Raw genomic sequence first — 8537 nt, 5'->3', positions numbered from 1 at the left:
TTCACAAATTTACATATCGATATTTTTACTGATACCAATATTTTAAACATTGGGCGTGCCACAACTCAAACTGACACATACAAATTTTTTTAGCGTCCACCAATCAAAGAATTTAAGAATGTTATGTTTATATGCATCATAAGAAGTAAGGACTAGTGAGAATAAGTAGATGTACGTTGTTGGTTTGAAATACAACACACTTTGTATTTCGAAGGTCGAATTCAGTACCATGATACCACAAGCACTCTGCTGGTAAGTGAATGTCAACATTGAATTGAGTGCCATGATACCACAAGCACTCAAGCATGACATCTTAGTCAAAAACATCAACTCTCAGGTCACTTCACTTTTTCGATTCTCATTTGCTTACTGCTATTGCTTTCAGGTTGAACTTCAGTTTTTTATTAGATAATGTGCAAACTGTGGAACATAATGGCCTGGTTAAAAAGAAGAGAATCGGAATCAGTTGCTTATTCATTTTTGTTCTTGTAAATATGATCACATGATCAGAAAGAGTTGTGCAAACATGCCAGATTTAGAAACAAAGAAGCATACAACAGTGTAACATTCTATCTGTATAACAAAAAAGTAGAAACAAACCACACAAACTCCCTCTATCTGCACAGAATAATTAATGACGTTTAACGATTACAGCATAGAGCTTCTTCACAATGATATTTTGGAACTGAGAAAGTGCATTGCTCCACGGCACATTAGACAACAATGAACCAAGAACAATCCAAAACCCGAATGCAAATCCAAGCCCCAAACTCAGATAGAACCCGCCATCTTCAAGTAAATGACCTTCTCCATGCTTCTCATCACCTACAGGTGGCATTGCCTCTTTTGTACTGTGACACTCTTCCAATGGAGGTCCGCAAAGTTTATTGCCGGCATAACTAGACATATCAAAGCTCTGAAGCTGAGTGCCCTTCGGAATCTGCCCTATCAGATTGTTATAGGACAAATTCAAATAGTTGAGAAATGTCAAGTTCGAGATGCTAGGAGAAACTTCGCCACAAAGTTGGTTCATGGACAAATCAAGCGACTCTAACATTCTCATATCACCGATTTTGGAAGGGATTCTTCCCGTCAGAAGATTATCGGATAAATTCAACGTTTGTAAGCTAATGAGGCTGGTCAGCTCTTCCGGGATTTCTCCAGTTAACATGTTGTTGGAAAGGTCCAAACTAGCTACCAACCGAAGCATTGTGTTATAGTTCACTTCTCTACCTTTGGTCACAAAAACTGCAGTCTCTGTGTAGGATTCCCCAAAAAGACCAAAACCGAAAAAAGAAGCATCCAAGAATTGAATACTGGTAAGTCCTTCGCTTGAAGAGGTATTGGCCATGGATGACAAATTTTGGAAACATTTGGGTATCGTTCCCGAGATATTGTTATGCGCAAGGTCCAAGATTTGGAGATTTGTGAGACTACAAAGCTTATAAGGAATGGCGCCATGGAACTGATTTGAACGAAGACTCAGAACTACCAAGCTTTGGCCAAACCATAATGGAAAGCTTCCAGCAAACTTGTTTCCACCAAGGTCAAGAAGTAACAATTGCTCACAGTTTTGTAGGGACACAGGTAATTCTCCAGATAGCTTATTATTGCGCAAGTGCAAAGATTGAAGGGAAATTAGGTCCCCGATAGAGCTTGGAATTTTCCCCGTCAACTTGTTGTCTTCTAAATTCACAACTGTCAAGTTTGGCCAGTGTAACCTACAATCAGGAATTTCTCCAGTGAGGAGATTGTTGCCAAGATGAAGAACAAGAAGGTTTTTAGGTACATCGCTCCTATCACAAAGTAAGTGAGAGAGAGTTCCCGAAAATGATGAATTGGAAAGATCAAGTGTAGACACTGCCGAAGACACAAGAGGCAATGAACCATTGAACTGGTTAGACCTTAAGTCAATTAGGATTCCTGAAACTTGGGGATCGAAACGCTGTTGTTTTGGCCAGTTGGTGGAAACTATGTTTGGAATCTCGCCGGACAACTGATTACGCGAGAGATCCACAAAATATGCATCATTCGAATAAATGTTCCAAAACCAAATGGGAATGGTACCTGAAATTCCTGTATTGGACATGTTAAGAGCGGACAAATGTTTTTGACTCTTGAGCCACGCAGGCAACTCTGATGGGTCCAGATGCAAAGAACTTAAAGTCAAGATAGAAAGTTGAAAAGGAGGAAGCCAGTCTGGGCTGGTTTTAAGAGTCAAAGAGTTCTCATTTGCAAAAAAGTTAATCAATCTTGTAAGATTAGTAAAATGAACTTCAGAGACAACACCCTCGAATGAATTGCTATCAATGGCCAACTCCTCTAAGAGTGATAGATTTCCTAAAGACACTGGAACAGGACCTGATATTGAATTATTTGAAAGATAAAGATAACGTAAATTTTTGAAACTTTCAAGTTGATCAGATAAATGACCTGAAAAATTATTATCCAACAAATCTAAATAATATATTTGACCAGAACTACATCGAGACAAACTTTCAAAGATTGCTGATACCCTCCCCCTAAAATTGTTCGATGATAGATCAATAGCAGTCAACTTACAAAGATTTCCCAAAGAGTTTGGGATTTCCCCTTCAAGCTAATTGCTACCCAATTTAAGATCAACAAGGGTTGTCAAGTTTCCAAGGGAACTCGAAATTTCACCATGGAAAGCATTATGAGAAAGAAAGAGGAACTCAAGATGGCCCAAACTGTACAACCATTTAGGTATAGTAGAGTTGAAATGGTTCCGGTGCAGATGAAGAACCTTAAGACTTGTCAAGTTCGCAATACCACTTGGTATGTGATAAAGTTCGCAGCTAGACAAATGCAACTCGACTAGCAGAGAAGGGAGTGTATTTGCTTGTAACCAATGAGATGCGTTGGTAAGATCTACAGAACTCATGTCAAGATGTTTCAACAGAGAAAGACCAGAGAGCCATTTGAGATTCTCGACCATCGAACCAAAGTTGTGAGAAAGGTCGAGATAACGCAGACTCGAGAGATTCCCCAACTGATGAGGAATGGTTCCATTGAACCCTGCATACGAGAGGTCAAGATATCTTAAACCTTTAAGAGAACCTAGAAAGCTAGGAATCTGTAGTCCTTCAAAATTATTGTGGCTCAAGTTCAAGTAGCTGAGATGCTTTAAATTGAGTAGAGAAGGATTTACCTTACCACCCAAACCATGTTCCTCACCAGTTTCTTGATCATAATTACCAGCAAGGTGGAGCTCATGGACATGACCGGTTAAATTATCGCAGGCAACACCGATCCAGTTACAACAATCGCTTGCACCACCCCAGGAGGAAAGCATATTTGACGGATCATCAAGATCTTTCTTGAACAGAAAAAGTGCTTGTCTCTCATTTTCTTTGCAAGGCACATACAGGTCCCCTTTGCATAAGCTAACTGTAAAAGACGCAATGCATAGGAGAAAGCTGACTAGTGAACCAACTCTCATGACTCTATCCATATAGATATCAAGTAGGTGATGGATGTGAGTAATGAGTAATTTAGAGTGCTAATATCCTATATATATACACACATTAGTAAAGAGTACAGGTCAAAACTCGGCCCTACTCTTAATTAATTTATATATATATATATATTTTTTTTTTTTTATTTGAACAAATGATATTACCTACATTGAGAAGGTAGGAGAGTGGACTAAATCTAACTATGAGCTAGTAATAATATTATTTAAATACGCTTTTTGAAATAATCGAATTTAAAATCTCTTACTTATAAGTAAGAAAGAATGCCATTAAACCGACAAAAACCTTAGACAAAGTTGTCATGGAAACTTTTATAAGGTAGTCAAAACTCAAAAGCATGTGGTTGCAATAGTTGATCCACTTAATTAGTTTTATGAAATACGTGTTCTTTTTGTGGAATGAGCAGTCATCCACTTAATTAGATGAATATTTCTTAACAAAAGTTAACAACGACTTAGTGCCTTGAAAATAGAATAAAATAAAATAAACTTCATCAATTTTTCGTCATTCATCTCTTTTAATAGTAGATAATGTTCTTCCTTGATTTATAGATCAGCTAATAGGAGGGGAGAAAAATGAACAAGATATTTGGAATTAAAATAAGTTTGGGCTTGTACAAGAACTAAATACCTTTGTTTCATTCAAGGCCTAATGAATGGTTTTTCTTTTTTCTTGTGCAAACGATATTATCTACACTAAGGGAAGGGGGTGAGCTTAGCCTCACAATGAACTAACAATAATGTTGTTCAAATTCGCCTTTGGCAAGAATCAAATCTTAAACCTCTCACTTATAAGTGAAGATGAATATTGAATCTAAAACCACCACCGGGTCAACCTCTCTCCTTTCCACCACGAGTTGGTCCACCTCTCTCCATTCCACCACCACTTGGTCCACCTCTTTCCACCACCACATAATTCCCAATTTTCATTTAAGTTTTTTAATCCAAATTCTTATTGATATGATGTTAAAAATTGAAATTAATGTGTATTGGATGAAAATTTTGGATTTACAATAGACTATAGTTATTGATATGACTTGCAAGAAAACTACATAGAGTTTTCCCCTTTTTGTTCATGTGCTAGTATAACTCATATGCATTAGTAATGAATAGAATAAGGCCCTAGAAAGGGATACCATTTATGTTTTTTTATATGCAAAAAATGTTCTATTGATAAGGAAACTGTCATAAAACATTTTAAAATTATAAAACCACATCATAGACAAATTTAATCTTTGTAGTTTGTACTGTTGTTTCGTCTAAATTTTTTGAAACTTTTATATTGAAATCACACAACATTTTAATCATGGATATGCCATTGCATCATAAGCATTTTTTTTATCTTTCTAAAAAAAGCAATTTCAAAATGGCTCTTAAAGATCTATAATACACATATTAGTGTGTATAAGCCCAATCTCAGACCAATCCACTACTTGCATATATAATCATATATCTCATAATATTAAGTATCTCTCACTTTTACCAATACAAAGAGCTACCTTTTTCTAGATCCATCCCCACAAAGACGGTAGACAAAGTCGTTAAGGAAAAATTTACAAGTTAGTCAACAGAAATTAAGAAAAAAAGGATGGTCGATCCCCAAAACAAATTCCAGACAATGATAGTTCATTGTTTAAAACCTCTCACTTATAAGTGAAGATGAATATTGATTCTACAACCACCACCAGGTCAACCTCTCTCCTTTCCACCACCACTACTATCATTGTTTAAAACCTCTCACTTATAAGTGAAGATGAATATTGATTCTACAACCACCACCAGGTCAACCTCTCTCCTTTCCACCACCACTTGGTCCACCTCTCTCCACCACCACATAATTCCCGATTTTCATTTAAGTTTTTTAATCCAAGTTCTTATTGATATGATGTTAAAAATTGAAATTAATGTGTATTGGATGAAAATTTTGGATTCGCAATAGACTATAGTTATTAATATGACTTGTAAGAAAACTACATAGAGTTTTCCCCCTTTTGTTCATGTGCTGGAATAGCTCATATGCATTAGTAATGAATAGAATAAGGCCCTAGCAAGGGATACCATTTATGTTTTTTTATATCCAAAAAGTGTTCTATTGATAAGGAAATTGTCATAAAACATTTTAAAATTATGAAACCACATCGTAGACAAATTTAATCTTTGTAGTTTGTACTGTTGTTTTGTCTAAATTTTTCGAAACTTTTATATTGAGATCACACAACATTATAATCATGGATTTGCCATTGCATCATAAGCATTTTTTTTTTTTAAAAGAGCAATTTCAAACTGGCTCTTAAGGATCTATAATACACATATTAGTGTGTATAAGCCCAATCTCAGACCAATCCACTACTTGCATATATAATTATATATCTATATTATGTATCTCTCACTTTTTCCAACGCAAAGAGCTACCTTTTTCTAGATCCATCCCCAAAAAGACGGTAGACAAAGTCGTTATGGAAAAATTTACAAGTCAGTCAATAAAAATTAAGATAAAAAGGATGGTCGATCCCCAAAACAAATTCCAGACAATGATAGTTCATTGTCTAAAACCTTTCACTTATAAGTGAAGATGAATATTGAATCTAAAACCACCATCGGGTCAACCTCTCTCCATTCCACCACCACTTGGTCCACCTCTCTCCACCACCACATAATTCCATTTAAGTTTTTTAATCCAAATTCTTATTGATATGATGTTAAAAATTGAAATTAATGTGTATTGGATGAAAATTTTGGATTCACAATAGATTATAGCTATTGATATGACTTGTAAGAAAACTACATAGAGTTTCCCGTTTTTGTTCATGTGCTGGTATAACTCATATGCATTAGTAATGAATAGAACAAGGCCCTAGAAAGGGATACCATTTATGTTTTTTTATATGCAAAAAGTGTTCTATTGATAAGGAAACTGTCAAAAAACATTTTAAAATTATAAAACCGCATCGTAGACAAATTTAATCTTTGTAGTTTGTACTGTTGTTTCGTCTACATTTTTTTGAAACTTTTATTTTGAGATCGCACAACATTATAATCATGGATCTGCCATTGCATCATAAGCAATTTTTTTTCTTTCTAAAAAAAGCAATTTCAAAATGGCTCTTAAAGATCTATAATACACATATTAGTGTGTATAAGCCCAATCTCAGACCAATCCACTGCTTGCATATATAATCATATATCTCATAATATTATGTATCTCTCACTTTTTCCAATGCAAAGAGCTACCTTTTTCTAGATCCATCCCCACAAAGACGGTAGACAAAGTTGTTATGGAAAAATTTACACGTCAGTCAACAGAAATTAAGATAAAAAGGATGGTCGATCCCCAAAACAAATTCCAGACAATGATAGTTCATTGTTTAAAACCTCTCACTTATAAGTGAAGATGAATATTGATTCTAAAACCACCACCGGGTCAACCTTTCTCCTTTCCACCACCACTTGGTCCACCTCTCTCCACCACCACATAATTCTCGATTTTCATTTAAGTTTTTTAATCCAAGTTCTTATTAATATGATGTTAAAAATTGAAATTAATGTGTATTGGATGAAAATTTTGGATTCGCAATAGACTACAGTTATTGATATGACTTGTAAGAAAACTACATAGAGTTTTCCCCCTTTTGTTCATGTGCTGGTATAGCTCATATGCATTAGTAATGAATAGAATAAGGCCCTAGCAACGGATACCATTTATGTTTTCTTATATGCAAAAAGTGTTCTATTGATAAGGAAACTGTTATAAAACATTTTAAAATTATGAAACCACATCGTAGACAAATTTAATCTTTGTAGTTTGTATTGTTGTTTCGTCTAAATTTTTCGAAACTTTTATACTGAGATCACACAACATTATAATCATGGATCTGCCATTGCATCATAAGCATATTTTTTTTTTATTTGTTTTTAAAAGAGCAATTTCAAACTGGCTCTTAAGGATCTATAATACACATATTAGTGTGTCGAAGCCCAATCTCAGACCAATCCACTACTTGCATATATAATTATATATCTATATTATGTAGCTCTCACTTTTTCCAATGCAAAGAGCTACCTTTTTGTAGATCCATCCCCACAAAGACGGTGGACAAAGTCGTTATGGAAAAATTTACAAGTCAGTCAATAGAAATTGAGATAAAAAGGATGGTCGATCCCCAAAACAAATTCCAGACAATGATAGTTCATTGTCTAAAACCTCTCACTTATAAGTGAAGATGAATATTGAATCTAAAACCACCATCGGGTCAACCTCTCTCCATTCCACCGCCACTTGGTCCACCTCTCTTCACCACCACATAATTCCATTTAAGTTTTTTAATCCAAATTCTTATTGATATGATGTTAAAAATTGAAATTAATGTGTATTGGATGAAAATTTTGGATTCACAATAGATTATAGTTATTGATATGACTTGTAAGAAAACTATATAGAGTTTTCCCCTTTTTGTTCATGTGCTGGTATAACTCATGTGCATTAACAATGAATAGAATACGGCCCTAGAAAGGGATACCATTTATGTTTTTTTATATGCAAAAAAAGTGTTCTATTGATAAGGAAACTGTCATAAAACATTTTAAAATTATAAAACCACATCGTAGACAAATTTAATCTTTGTAGTTTGTACTGTTGTTTCGTCTAAATTTTTCGAAACTTTTATATTGAGATCACACAACATTATAATCATGGATCTGCCATTGCTTCATAAGCATATTTAAAAAAAAAAAAAAGAAAAAAAAAGCAATTTGAAACTTGCTCTTAAAGATCTATAATACACATATTAGTGTGTATAAGCCCAATCTCAGACCGATCCACTACTTACATATATAATTATATATCTCATAATATTATGTAGCTCTCACTTTTTCCAATGCAAAGAGCTGCCTTTTTCTAGATCCATCCCCACAAAGACGGTAAACAAAGTTGTTATGGAAAAAATTACAAGTCAGTGAACAGAAATTACGATAAAAAGAATGGTTGATCCCCAAAACAAATTCCAAACAATGATAGTTCATTACCAATGTGGTTGAAATCAGG

At 34.6% G+C, this 8537-nt stretch overlaps 1 pseudogene; it reads right to left on the bottom strand.

The window, feature by feature from the left end:
- Nucleotides 1-591: 591 nt before the first annotated feature.
- Nucleotides 592-3489, bottom strand: LOC137743676 (receptor-like protein EIX1; annotated as a pseudogene).
- Between the last annotated feature and the right edge of the window lie 5048 nt (nucleotides 3490-8537).

Source organism: Pyrus communis, chromosome 11 (assembly GCF_041283825.1).
Source record: "Pyrus communis isolate YQ-2024b chromosome 11, ASM4128382v1, whole genome shotgun sequence".
In the NCBI taxonomy this organism is placed as follows: Eukaryota; Viridiplantae; Streptophyta; class Magnoliopsida; order Rosales; family Rosaceae; genus Pyrus; species Pyrus communis.
The sequence above is the reverse complement of the archived record's forward strand: the minus strand, read 5'-3'. Positions and strand labels throughout refer to the sequence as shown.